The sequence below is a fragment of the Trematomus bernacchii genome, unplaced genomic scaffold (genome assembly GCF_902827165.1).
Source record: "Trematomus bernacchii unplaced genomic scaffold, fTreBer1.1, whole genome shotgun sequence".
NCBI classification, from domain to species: Eukaryota; Metazoa; Chordata; class Actinopteri; order Perciformes; family Nototheniidae; genus Trematomus; species Trematomus bernacchii.
Window position 1 is genome coordinate 910,702 of NW_022987710.1, and position 14,582 is coordinate 925,283.

A 14,582-nucleotide genomic window follows, 5' to 3' on the forward strand; every position below is an offset into this window, starting at 1 on the left:
GCTATTAATCCGTTCTCCTAATGTTATTTCATCCAACGTTGTGGAATTAGAGAAAAAGGGCTTCTAAACGTGATTTTTTTGTGGGGTGGAGGAATATAATATTAGTTAAATATAACATTGGGGCACGTGTGATTGTAATGAGTGGAGGTGGAGAAATTACATCTCCATTTTGGGGTAGGCCTACAAACTAGTATAATAAAGTTAACGTTACACAATAATAAGGAAGAGAGCTATTTGTGTGATACATCGCTATTGATATGAATTTAGAGTGCATATTTGAGACTTCCAAACAGTAAACAAAAACGTAACTTATGGGTGAGTGTTTTTAGTGTATTGTATTTAGTGTTGATTATTACCTGTGTATTATGTTGCAGCACAGCTGATTTTGAAATGATGGCAAAGTGAGAGTGAAAACACAAGGTAAATGTAATACTACTGTTGTATATAAGTAAGCATACTAAACATGTATTCTATCACTGTATTATATAAGTAATCTTGTTAGTGTATATTAGTAACCTACTGTATGGCAGGTGGAGGGGCAGTGATGTTACAGGTGGAGGACTTACTGGACATGTATACACTCATTACATACTGTACGTAAAATACGACCAAGAATGTGAGACAACTTTATACAAATTCATATCACATCCATTACTGATGCCATTTGTCATACTTTGTTAAACTCACAAATAATAAAGTTCCATAACTTCAGTTGGAAACAAAGACCACACCTTATCTCCCCAAGGCAATTTCCCATCCAATAGGTGTGCTATATAGGTGTGTATAACCCTTTCTCCTGTCTGTTTCTCCCTCTTTCAGCACAAGAACCAGAGGGGGATTCAATAGAGCCTGAATACCTGCACTGAGACCCTCACCCTGCACCCTGAGTCTCAACTCTCGGAGTTTTTCAAGCCTTTCCCTGTTATTTGTATTAAACCAAACATTAAGCTTCCCAATGGTGTGGTCTTCGTTTTGTGGAAAAAGTGCAAATGCAGTGTTTGAATATGATTACCTCACATATTTTGTTGCGGCTGTCTGTTTTGATTGTTAAATTGCTCCTGCTGACTTGAGCTAGCCATTTTTCCCTCCTCTCTGTGTCAGTGGGGAAGCCGTACATTCTGATTCTTACTCCTTTCTCTGAGCGATTGGAGCATCCCCAGGCAGCACAGCAAACCATGGTGGAGACGATATGCCAGGACAACACGGAGGAAAAGGCACAGACAAACTGCATGACATGCTATTCAATGTTTATTGAATTCCATGTATTTACAATGGATGTTCCTAAAACAACACTTTTAACGTCATAATCGTGTTGCTGCTAGTCCATTGATAGTCACCTGTTGGTCTCCTGTCCTTTCTGATAGTCATAAAGATGACATTAGTCATTTAGATTACTTATGTCATTACTGAAACCACCATGAATTAAAAAAAATGGTAGAAATTAATCTAATCTAAATTTTGAAGCATTCCTTGCCATCCCCTCCCTCTAAATATATCAATAAACATTAGGAAGTGATGCTCCTGACTACCATACCTGTTTAAGAAGATAATATTTGTTTTAAATAATTCAAAGCAATACACAACAGCAACAGGCTCTTTAACCAAGGCAACAGCCTAACATGTATATGTTAACAAGTAAACTAGCTGTTCACACTATTCCTAATATTATCCATAAATATTAGCAGATTCTATTTATTTTTTAAAACATATTGATGTAAATACATACACATATCGGTATGTTGTATAAATATTGCAAATCAAGACCTTTATTCACTACTTATTACCAAAAATCGTAGTTCTATCTCCGGTAATCATGCATTCATATGTCCCGCCATGAACTTCCGGGGAACTATTGACTCTCCCTGAACCACGTGACGATCAAGCATTTTGGACTTCCGCTGTCGTAACTCTTCTATCTATATGGCGCTGGACCTGACTATATGGCTGTGTGACCCGCTTGCGCCTCGTCGTTCTGATAGCTCCGCCCCTTCGCTCCAACCCCCCTTCCTCCCCCCACATCTACAGGTGAAAATTACTTTGGCTTTCATCGCAAGAAGTGTAGCAAAAGTCATGGCCGCAGATTTGTCGATGTATCCTGCCACAGAGCAGATTCGTGACATTGTAATGACTGATTTGAGAGGTTGTAATAACCAAGTTGCAGTTGTAATGGAAAATATATTTAAAAAATCACTAAATTCATTTTTTTTCTACAAGCTGCAAAACTATTTTTTTTTTCTGTGACTTCAAATTTGGTTCACAGATACGTGGATTTTGTATACAAGTGTAAATGTATTTCTGCAAGTGCTCACATCAGGTTTGACAAGCTCTCGCATTTTGCACCATACCTACCTTCATAGAAGTGTTCTGTGCTCATGGTTTTGTTTTTCTTGGTTATTATTAACTGATAATTTGTATATTACTTATCCGGATATTGTGTGGTTTGTAAAAATAGTGATGAATGCCGTGACAGTCTTTTGACTGTCTCTGTATAGTTACTGACACACGCACACACCTGAATGTGTTTTTATTTTTGTTGTTGCAGGAAAAATAGGGAGATTATGTTTTTCTCTCCTTTTTATTGATGCTGAAACAATTACACACCTCACAGTTTGAGCTATGAATCATGGTAAGCAGATGACTGCCGCTCCTGTCGCCTGCTCCTCTTCACTGTGCCGTGTGATAGGGCGGAGAAGCTGCCTGCAAACAGCTTGAAGAAAAACATTTGCATTCACAGAGAAGCCGGTGGTGATTATTTTAAGGGTGAAGGTGGTGATGGGCAGCCGACGCCTTCACAAATATTCCCACATCGCATCGCTCCACCTCGAATGAATGCAGGATATCAGTTTGAAGCCGTGCTTAAAAAAGAAACTGCGTGCGGCGAAGGGAGGCGTTTACAGGCATCATTTCTGGATTACACATTTTCCCACTCTGATCACTCCAAACGACGCAGCCGGTGTTCCTGCACAGACGGTCCGTGTATCAGCTTCGTTTTTGCGGCTGTTGAGGATACATTTGTTGGATTTTATTGTTGTTATTATTGGGGAGCCAGCTGCTTCCATCGGGTGCCGAGCAAACAGAGGTAAGAGACAAACGGAAAGAAACAGTGACACACCACCATTTAACACCGGTGTGATACACACACACGCAGTGGGGATTTTTTACTGCGGGGGGGGGGGGGGGCGGGTGGAAGACACTATGGACGCGCTCGTGAACTGTCAGCGGGGGGGGGGGGGTACACTGTGGACCTCTGTGTCGCCTGTCAGCGCAATTTACATGATGCCGTTTAGACAATATAATAATAAAGGGCGATGCCGGCCGTCAGCGAACCGAGCCGGCCTTTCTGCGCGACTGTCACTCAAATGTGGGACATAGTCTCAATTTGTGGGACGCGGGACAAATAATAAAAATGCTGTGTGTGCAGTCCCGCACAAAGCGGGGCACCTGGTCACCCTACACACACACGCTTCAAATCAAGTTGTATAAATGCTTGAGCTACGTTTTTATTATAATTACTGTGAAATGTATTATGTTTTCGTCATTATTACAACAAATACACACCTGCAACTGATAACACTGGCAATGAATTTATATTTATTAGACTATTATAAAGAAAAATCATGCCTCAAATAAGTGGGGGTACGGCGTACCCCCGCGTCCAACGCCCACTACACCACTGCACACACACACACACACACACACACACACACACACACACACACACACACACACACACACACACACACACACACACACACACACACACACACACACACACACACACACACACTACGTCGATAATTGAGCTGAACTACGCGTCTGTTTCATCACGTGCAATATAGATATGTTAATCTCGTACAACACCCCTTATCGTGCATGAGCTACGTTTTTATTATAATTACTGTGACATGTATTATGTTTTCGTCATTATTACAACAAATACACACTTGCAACTGATAACACTGGCAATGAATTTATATTTATTAGACTATTAAAAAAAAAAGCTATAACAAGAACCCTTGGCACCTACAGTGTTCTTATGGTAATTAATGATTCATTTTATGTTGTTTATCTGGACCACTTGCATCTTGTTCTTTACTGACTATCAATATACAGCCTTTTTTGCTGTTACATGTTGATAATAGTAACACAATGTTCCCATATTATCCCATAAAATCCTCACATTCTCAATGTATGTGGCTCTCTGGAGGGAGTTGAGCCTCTATTGGCCTCATGAAGATTTATTTATCTGCTGTAGTAGTCTATTGTATCTCCCTATAGAAAATGCACAACATATTTTATAAAAGACCATGTTTATGAACAATTTTTCAGGGTTCTTGTTATGGGTTTTGTTGATATGTCGAATTTTACCTTTATTTATATTCAATTTCCATAGGTTGATCCTGCTTGCTGGTTGCGTGATGTTATTAAGGTGGGATTTGTGTGTGGATAAGAGGCCTAACGGACCATCCACACAGCAGCGTTACAAAATCTTGAAACGCTTCTGCCCATTCACTTTGAATGGGGTGACGTCACTTTGCCTCACTTTTCACTGAACTGCATTGTGGGCAGGCGAGCGGAGATTTTCAGGATTTTCAGGATTCAAAGTTGAGCAATGTTCAACTTTTGAAGCTGAGGTGGAAGCGTCAGCCAATCAAATCCCGTGTATGCAAATCTGACAGTTCAAGCGCTAGCCAACAAACCGCGTGTATGCTGGGAGAGACATACCGCAGGTCATTTCCTCATATTCCAAAAAATGGAGGAGAAATTAGCGGTAGGGAATCACCCGGTGCTTTATGACCAGTCCCTATTTACCTACCGGGATATAAACCGGAGGAGCCAGGCATGGAGGAAGGTGGCAGAGACAGTGGTATATTTTCGCCTGTTTGGGGAGTTTATATCCAGTTTACTTCAAACTTTTTTGCTTCGTATGTCGGGGGCGGGAGATTCATGCAGGTTGTTGGTGCCTTGCTCGCAAAAAATCCCCAAGCTTCAGATACGCCCACCTCCAAGATTTTTTTAACGCTGCTGTGTGGACGGTCCGTTATTGTGACTTGGTTATTTTTATTAATATTTATAATACTGATATAGGATAATATCTACATATTTCTGGATTTTGCATTACAGGTTCTATACAGAATATATGTATTGTGGTGACACGTTATGGGACATAATTCACCGTTGGGAATATTATGTTGCAACACGGACCCGTTAGTGAGGGTACCGGGGTTGGTGTCATTCATGCTAGCTTAAAGGACACCTATCATGCTATATTTAAATGATATATTGTAGGGCCATACCTATATGTGACCCGCTCTATCGAAATCAGTCGGAAGTCGCAACGGCTCATTTGAAAATAAACGTGGATTTGCGGAAAAAACTATTTTTTCGGGGTTCGGGTGTTTTGTTTGATTTTAAATAAACAAAGTCTTGGCTTTCAGAATATGAAACTTTTATTTCCAAAATCACACGATAAATACATTTGTGAAGCTTGTAAAGGGAAGATGACAGGCACCTCTCAATCGCAATCTGCTGTTCCGTAGCGCAGCTCCCCCTCCCTCCGGCTGAAATTATGAATGTAAGGCATATAGTAATCATAGATAACACGGCAGGGTCCGTTACAGTTTGTTTTCATCTGATTTCAATTAAACAAAGTCTTGGCTTTCAGAATATTAAACTTGTTTCGGCAAATTTAGATGATAAATACAACTATGAAGCTTGTAACGGCATATTTACAAGCGGAGAACGGAGTAACTTAACGTCACAGCAAGCATAACAACAGCCGGTGTTTCTCGTGAGTGTTTTCCCCGGGAAACAAACACAATATACACAAACGCAAAAATACACAAACACACACACACACATACACTCACACACTCGCGAGCTTCCCCCAGACCACTAATCCAAACGGAAATATGTTCCCTCCGGACTATTTTGATCATTTGCTCCGCTAATAATCAATCAGATCGATGGATTCCAGAGAAGAGGAAACTTTGAAGGCCTTTTTCTCAAAATGATGACTCTGTGACAGTCATTATATAATGTGACATATTTTGCTTAATATTTGGAGTACAACAAAAATCTTGATATCATTAGAAAGCTAGGAATCTCCTCTTTCCAACAGTGTATACAACTCAAAATGTGTCTTCGGGTCAATGCGACTGATTTCGATAGAGCAGGTCACATATAAGGTATATTTATACGTTTCTGTTTTCAAAATACCAAACGGATCATGCATTTTAGCCATGCCTCATTTCGCTCTATTTGCTGTTCTCCAGCACTGTTTTTGCACGGGTCTGATTCTGTGAGCTGCAGCTGACCACGCCCCCCTGCAGGAGAGGGGAGCCGTGCTCTGATCAAGTCAAGAGGGGGAGAAAAAAAGATCTCCGTCCTCCGTGTTTTATTATATTATTATAGGCCTATAGAGTCGTTATTCATTTGTTTTAAAGCTCAATAAATAACAAAGAAGACCTTTGACCGGCACTTTTCTAATTTTGTCCGGGAAGATTTAAACTTTAACGGACATCTTGACCGGCGAAAGAAACTGAAACTGAAACTCTGCCGCACGGTCCCCTCGTTCCTTGGAAGAGGCGGAGAGGTGGGTGTTTGTCATCTGCTGGTGGACTAACCGGAGAGAATTACAGTGCTTGCCTCGACGGGGAGGGATTGCATTGAATTAAAGCAGCGGGAGCAAACGCTTGCCTCGGGGAGGGAGAAAGAAAGCCACAGCGGAGAATAAACAGAAGGGTAACCATAGTAACCATGTGCGGGAAGTCTTCTTCACTGCTTTTGTGACAGACTACAGCGCCACTTGCAGGCCTGGCATATGTACTACAGCGTCTCCAGCGCTTTCGAGCGGCAATGGCCGGCCGTGGCCCAACCCCACATTCCCCTGATAGGTGGAGAGTTGGCCCAATAGCCGTAGCGCCACTTTACTGACGTCAGGAAAGTGTTCAAATCTGGATCAGTTTTGATCAGATCTGTTGCAGCCCCTTTTTTAGAGATTTGGGTATGGAGGAAAATAGAGAGGGTTGTGTTTTCTGACACTTGGTGAGTTCCCTGGAACACCGGGGACACATATTCATGTATAAAAGACGTACAAAAGTGCATTTTGCATGATAGGTCCCCTTTAAGTAGCAACAAGCAGATGTACTTACCTTGTCTTCTTTCTAATGGATAACAAAGTGTGGAGTTCCATACTGAACACACCGCCTCTGACTCCCTTTCATCGGCTCTACACTGGTGACCCTGACGTTTTCGTGAAAGTTTCCGAAGACTTAATGAACATGGCTGATCGCGATGTTTTTGTTAAGCTGCTGGAGTTTTGGGAGCATGCTGCTGCGGCGTGGTTCGCACACGTGGAGGCACACTTTGCCTGCCGACAAGTCCGTGACGGGGACTTTAAATATTTCCACGTGGTAGCAGCGCTGGGAAGCTCCACGTCGTCCAGGTTGGTTGGATTTATCGCAGACCCCCCACGCCATGGCAAATATGAGGCGATTAAGGCCCTTCTCCTTAACCTGTTAAGCCCTGAGCCTGTTTTTCAGGTCTCAGGCTCGAAAATGACATTCCCAGAACAAATGACCATATCTTCCCTTCTAAAAGGGTTAAATTAATAATCTTTTTTCTCAAAGTAATGATAAACCTGTGAGTTGGATGTAGAAACGTCAGAATCAATATAGATGTTTTTTATTTTAAAGAAAATTCAGATTTTACATAGTAAAAAACTGTAAATTATAGTGTCCGTCTAAAATTCTTTTTTACTTATAGTGAAAACCACCCTTGGATGATGGGTTAGTAGACTAAAAGCTTTAGGAATCCAAAGTACAACATATAATAAGTACCCTGTATCAAGATTGATGCAAAACAAGTGACATTTGACCTTTTTAGAGAGATTTAGCAAAAAGAAACCACTTCTGGGGTCATTTGGGTGGATTTTCCATATCTCTGGCTTCCCTTGCTCGATTTTGATGGTTGACACCTCTTTCTGACCGTTAGAGCCAATAGAATCGAAGGGGGAGTCCCCCACACACACACGTTGTGAAGAGAAAAGGTGGGGGCTTCGCGCATGTAATTTTCCATCAGAGTGAACCTATCTCTAGCTTTGACATCTGGAAATGGAAAAGCAGTTTTAATGCTTATGGATTATCAGAAATCATTTCACAAGGGACACAGACACATTAGATTAACCTATGGATTAACTTCAGCAGCGTTTTTATCGTTTTAATGCCATTGAAGACCACTTTGGAGAGACTACAGAGCCAAGGTAAAAATGTTAGCATTTTTAGCTACCTAGCGTCACCTGTTTTGATGTCCGTTTTTGCTTATAACATCGCAAATACGTAAAATGTAGTGGTAATGTCGGTGTCAATCGATTCTGTGTCACCTCACGATGTGAAACAATGTGTTGGATGTGGTGAATAAATAATAAGGTTTTGTGAGTGATTTTCGGTGCAGTAAGGTGTTAGCATTTTTCGCTCGTTGCCAATTCAGAGGCTCAGTGTTAGCATTGTGGGTTTTCTTTTGAAAAAAAAAAAAAAAGATCAGTTAGATGAGTTTCTTCCCGTTACATGGATATAAAACATTCATAGTTTTATTAAATGAACATGCCCTCAGACACTGTTTCCTGCAAGATGTTGCGGCAGTGCCCCGGTACCGGGGTCTCTCGGGCTTAACAGGTTAAGACATTTAGCTTATCTGCTAAGGAGAGGGCCCGCCAGATTCTGGACATTCAAGGCCTAGGAGACAGCAAGCCATCTCAGCTCATGGAGAAAATGCTGAATCTGCTGGGGGGGGAAGATACCCGGATTTTGTTTATGGAGACGTTCCTGCGCCACTTGCCTTCCCGGGTTCAGATGGCGCTAGCCAACACGTCCATTACGGAGCCCCGCGCCTTGGCTGAAGAGGCCGAGCGTTTTTTCCTGGCTACCCAGCAGTCCGGTGCAGAGGCGCTAGCTGTGACGCTCAGTGCCCCCTCACCAGTTAAGAAGGCATGGGGAGGCTGGACGCGACGGTGCCAAACCGGCGTGGGGACACAGGAGAGTGTTTTTACCACGCGCGGTTCGGGGCCAGGGCGAAGAAGTGTATCGCTCTCTGCAGTTACAAACCTCCGGGAAACGGGGGAGCCGGCGCTCAGTAGTGGCCCTGAGCGTTGGCGGCACAAGCAGGCTTCTCTTCGTTAGCGACAGAGTCTCGGGAAGCTTGTTTCTGGGTGACACGGGTGCTCAACAGAGTGTGGTTCCTGCGTCAAGGGAAGACGTCGCTCGTGGGGGACACGGACCGCGGTTGACGACGGCTAATAGCGGCCCCATTCGCACGTATGGCGTGAGGCCTATGTGTTTGTGTATTGGAGGACAGCGGTTCAACTGAAATGTTGTGACGGCAGACATTTATTTTCCCCTCCTCGGGGCAGATTTTGTATGTGCTCACGGACTCCTAGTGGACGTTAAAAATAAACGCTTGGTTGATGCCTTGACGTTTTCCTCCCTCGTGTGTACGCTTGGCAAGGCGGCGTACGACGGGCTGTCGGGCTCGCTGTCGGGGGCGGACACTTTTCTCAGGCTGTTGGCTGAATTTCCAGACCTGACGCTGCCCACCTTCTCTGCGCTCACCACCAAGCATGGGGTGGAGCACCACGTCACCACCGAAGGTCCCCCAGTCTACGCCAGGGCCCGGCGGTTGAACCCTTCTAAGCTTGCAGTAGCGAGGGCGGAGTTTTCGACCATGGAACGCCTGGGTATCGTCCGCCGGTCTGACAGTCCTTGGGCTTCTCCTCTGCATGTCGTTCCCAAGCCGAACGGCGGTTGGCGCCCATGTGGGGATTACCACCGGCTAAACGACACCACGACACCTGACCGCTACCCGGTGCCGCACATTCAGGACTTTTCAGCCCGTCAGTTTCTCATGCAGCTCGCTAAAACTTCACTCGCGTTTATGTCCATATCGATCAGATCCAGCTCTCCTGATCGGCCTTTATAGAGAGCACAGATCAAACTATTAAGAGTGAATATCGGCCGACAATGACCCGCGGGGCTCCCCCCGTTTGACAGTTCACTGTCTAGCACTGGCTTCGTAGTGCACTGATCGATTAGGCTAAGCTAACCTGTAGCTGCTCCCAGTCCCTCCACACTCACAACAACTTCATACAGACATCAATAAAGCAGCTGTATTCGCCATACAGGAAACACACATTTAAAACGGTTTTGCCTGCCGTTTTTGTGTACACAAGCATTCATTAACCTGTTAAGCACCGAGCCTGTTTTTCATGTTTCAGGCTCGAAAATGACATGCCCAAAACAAATTACTACAACTTAACTTCTAAAAGGGTTATATGAATAATTTCTTTAATCAAAGCAAGGTTACATCTGTGAGTTGGATGTAGAAGTGTCAGAATCAATATAAATGTTTTTTATTTTAAAGAAAATTCAGATTTTACATAGTAAAAAACTGTAAATTATAGTGTCCGTCCAAAAATTATTTTTTACAGATAGTGAAAACTACCCTTGGATGATGGGTTAGTAGACTAAAAGCTTTAGGAATCTAAAGTACAACATATAATAAGTACCCTGTATCAAGATTGATGCAAAACAAGTGACATTTGACCTTTTTAGAGAGGTTTAGCCAAAACCACCCCACCTCTGAGGTGATTTGGGTGAAAATGTTTTTTTTTCTATATCTCTGGCCCCCCTTGCTCGATTTTGATGGTTGACACACCTTTTTGACCGTTAGAGCCAATAGAATCGAAGGGGGAGGCTCCCTCTCACACACATGGTAAAAAAAAAAGTGGGGGCTTCGCGCATGCAGTTTTGCATCAGAGTGAGCCTGTACTCTAGCTCTGACATCTGGAAACGGAAAAGCAGTTTTATTGCTTATGGATTATCAGAAATAATTTCAAAGAGGGCACAGATACATTGGATGAACCTATGGATTAACTGCAGCATCGTTTTTTTATCGTTTTAATGCCATTGAAGACCAGTTTTGACCAAGGTAAGCCATGTTAGCGTTTCTAGCTACTTAGCTCCACATGTTATGATGTACGCTTTCGTTTATAGCGTCGCAAATGTTTATCACTGAGTGTTGAGGAGGGCACCACTAGATTCAGTGTCTCCAGGACACCAAAAACGAGTGGTTGGCTGTGCATCTAGGATAAGTAATAAGGGAGTTATTGTGAGTTTAAGTGCCGTTTTAGGTTAATTTCTTTCGCTCGTGGCTAATTCAGAGGCTGAGTGCTAGCATTGTGGGGTTTTTTAATTTTTTTTTTTTTAAAAGATCAGTTAGCTGAGTTTCTTCCCGTTACATGGATATAAAACATTCATAGTTTTATTAAATATTAAGATTCCTTAGACGTTGTTTCCTGCAAATGACGCGTTTATCCGCCCGGTACCGGGGGGGCCGTGCGTAACAGGTTAATGGTTCGGAAAGTGGCGCTGTACCTTAATAATATAAAAGATTGTATTTGCGTGAATTTCCTGTTCGGAAAGTGGCAATGTACTGAGAGTGGAGGTGTCCTGAGATTAGCGCCTGCAGGCAGGCTCCATGGACCTGTCAGCTCCGGACAGCGCAAAATGCGTACATGAAGCGCTACGTCATGAACGCAAGAAATCTACCCTCGTGGGGGCGCGCTCATGTGATTGGCTTATAATTGAGGAGACATCTGATTGGCTATAGATAGAAAAAATTACAAGTACGAATCGGGTCACCGTCAGGGGAGTCTCAAAAAACCCACACACGAATGCACAGCGATCCATGCACAGAAAGCGGTTTGTGTTTGCAGGTTCAGAGGTTTTAAACGGAAAACAGATATGTGAGGATCAAAAATACATATGTAAAACTTTTTTCTGTATTTGGATTTTATTTACATGTATATGAAACGGAACACATTTGTGTGTGCATTGACAAACACAAGTGTGGATCATGAAATACAAGTGTGAATCCTTCTGTGTGCATGTGTGTATTATGAGACTGTTCTGAGCCCATACAAAACTGTTGTGCTTAGGGATGTCCCGATCCGATCACGTGATCGGGGATCGGAGCCGATCACGTGATTTTCACGTGATCGGGGATCGGGAGAAAAAAATCGGGGATCGGATTTTTTTTTTTTTTTTTTTATAAAATATTTTTATACATTTTATTTAATGTTACAAAACAAAAATGACCATGTTCACGTCTTAAAGTCATCCTGAGGCCTTAGTTTTGGGTTAAAATTACACAACATCATGTATGTGTTGCTTCTTTTGGGCTTGTTTTCATAGACCTGGTTGCTTATTTCTCTCAAATCTGGCAACAGAGTGGGCGCAGTGTCTAATAGTAGCAGTAAGCTAACAAGAGGCTACGTTCAGCTGGTGACTCGGGAGTCGGGACAGAGAAAATGTCAGGAGTTTGGAAGTATTATAAAATTGAAAGCGAAGGCAGTGTAACAGCCAGATGCAATGTTTGCAAGGCGGAGGTTCCGCGTGGTGGAAAGAACAGAGCTACGTTCAACACGACCAATCTAATACAAACACCACCAACAACAACACGACGAGTACACAGCGGCCACTCAGGTAACGGCACTGAAACAACCGACACTTTCAGAGACTTTTAAAAGGAAAGAGAAACTACCCCAGAACAGTGAAAAGGCCAAAAAAATAACAGCCAAGATAGCTGAATTCATCGCGTTGGATGACCAGCCGTTATCTGTTACCTTTTTTTTCCTCTTAATGCATTGCATAAAGATCGGATCGGGAAAAATCGGTATCGGCAGATTGTCAAAATCAAATGATCGGAATCGGATCGGGAGCAAAAAAAGGTGATCGGGACATCCCTAGTTGTGCTTATAGGTTGTATGCTCACCAACTTTACCTAAAATTGTGTAGAAGTATTGAAATGCCGAAACATGTTCAAGTGTCGATGTGTGCTTATGTTACAAGCTGTAACATTACCGTTGCTTTCTTGCTTTTGGGGTTTTCAGTTAGCTGAGTTGATAATAGCTTTGGCACTGTTATGCAGAGTCTCAGTTAACATTTCATAGTTTTGTTAAAACTTGCCAAATGCGAGTAAAACTACAGAAGCAAAAGATCACAAACTTATGGTGCACCTGTAGAAGGTCAGGATGCTCTCTATGGTGCACCTGTAGAACGTCAGGATGCTTTCTATGGTGCACCTGTCAAAGGTCAGGGTCAGGATCCTTTCTATGGTGCACCACTTCTACAGGTGCACCATAGAGAGTATTCTGACCTTCTACAGGTGTAGAAGGTCAGAATACTCTCTATGGTGCACCTGTAGAAGGTCAGGATCCTCTCTATGATGCACCTGTAGAAGGTCAGGATACTCTCTATGGTGCACCTGTAGAAGGTCAGGATAAGAAGAGTGACTGCTGCTTCCTGTAGTCCACAATCAGCTCTTCAGCTTTGCTGACACTAATGGCGCTTTACCACTGCAGCACGTAGCACGGTTTAAGCGGGCCGGGCCAAACCCGGACAGCTTTTTTTTGCTTTTCCACTAGGGGTAGTTCCGGCTCAGGGCAACTTTTTCACCTTTTTTTTGGCAAGACGGCAGGCGAAAAACTTTTTTAAATGTTCTGAATGGAGATCGGATCGACCAGGCTAAGCTAACGTTGTATATCCCCGTCCACACTCACAACAACGGCCTACAGACATAAATAAACCAGCGACTGTATTCGCCATGACACAGACAGTCTGTGGTTTGTAGTTGTTTAACTGTTGTCTAGTTTCTGAACAGATATGAGGAGCTGTGAGCTCTGAGTGCTAACGGCTGATGTTGGTTTTGTGGTTCGCATTGAAGATGACGTTACGGCAGTTTTACGCAGCGTCGCTCCGCCAGCCGATCGCCCCGCCAGCCGATCGCCCCGCCAGCCGATCGCCCCGCCTACACTGCGTTACTATAGTTACTACCCCAGTTCCTAAACTGTAATGGAAACGCAGCATAAAGTGAGCCTGGCCTACCAAGGCCTAACCAGAAAGGCAGCTCTGGCTTTTTATTTGACTTGTCAGTTGAAGTCTAACAGGAAATGTTTGTTTGCACTATGTCTTTCTTTAACACGATATGCCGTTTGTTAGCTTTATGCTGAATCATATTTGGCTCCAACTCATCAGGAGAAAACTTCTAAATTAGCCGCGTTCACACCAAGTACTTTCCTGTACTTAGTTCCGGCACTAAGAGCCCTGGCGCTTTTAACCCCAGGGTACTTAGTACAGATCGCGTTCACACCGGAGTACTTTTCCCTGAGGGAAGATTACAAGTACAGTAGGTGGCGGTAAGCACCTTAAAGTTGTTTGCAACCCGCTACAAAACAAGAGAAGAAGAAAAACTGATACAGGATCTGTTTAATCGCCATGTCGGTTTTCTTTATTGCACTCTCAAGACATAACATTAAATATTTTAAATGTAACTAAAGTGTCAGTTGTACATGTCAGTAAACATTGTCAATATAAAATAAAGTGTCAGTTGTACTATATAATAACAGTAATAACAATATAAAATAAACTCCCAGCTGTAGGGAGTCTCAGCAGCAAACCCACCTTTATTATATATCTTCCTGAGACCCACTGCATCCGTCTGCCATAAACACTATGCAAACATACATG

The 14,582-nt window shown here is 43.1% G+C and overlaps 1 protein-coding gene across 1 annotated transcript in view; it reads left to right on the top strand.

Annotated features, from left to right (window-relative positions):
- The first annotated feature begins 2,651 nt into the window (after positions 1-2,651).
- The window catches only part of rab3b (RAB3B, member RAS oncogene family), a 96,611-nt gene continuing 84,680 nt past the window's right edge, over positions 2,652-14,582 (top strand). Inside the window, exon 1 of the mRNA XM_034140940.1 lies at positions 2,652-3,079. The gene's annotated coding sequence lies outside the window, so the exon portion shown is untranslated. The remainder of the gene's footprint in view (positions 3,080-14,582) is intronic.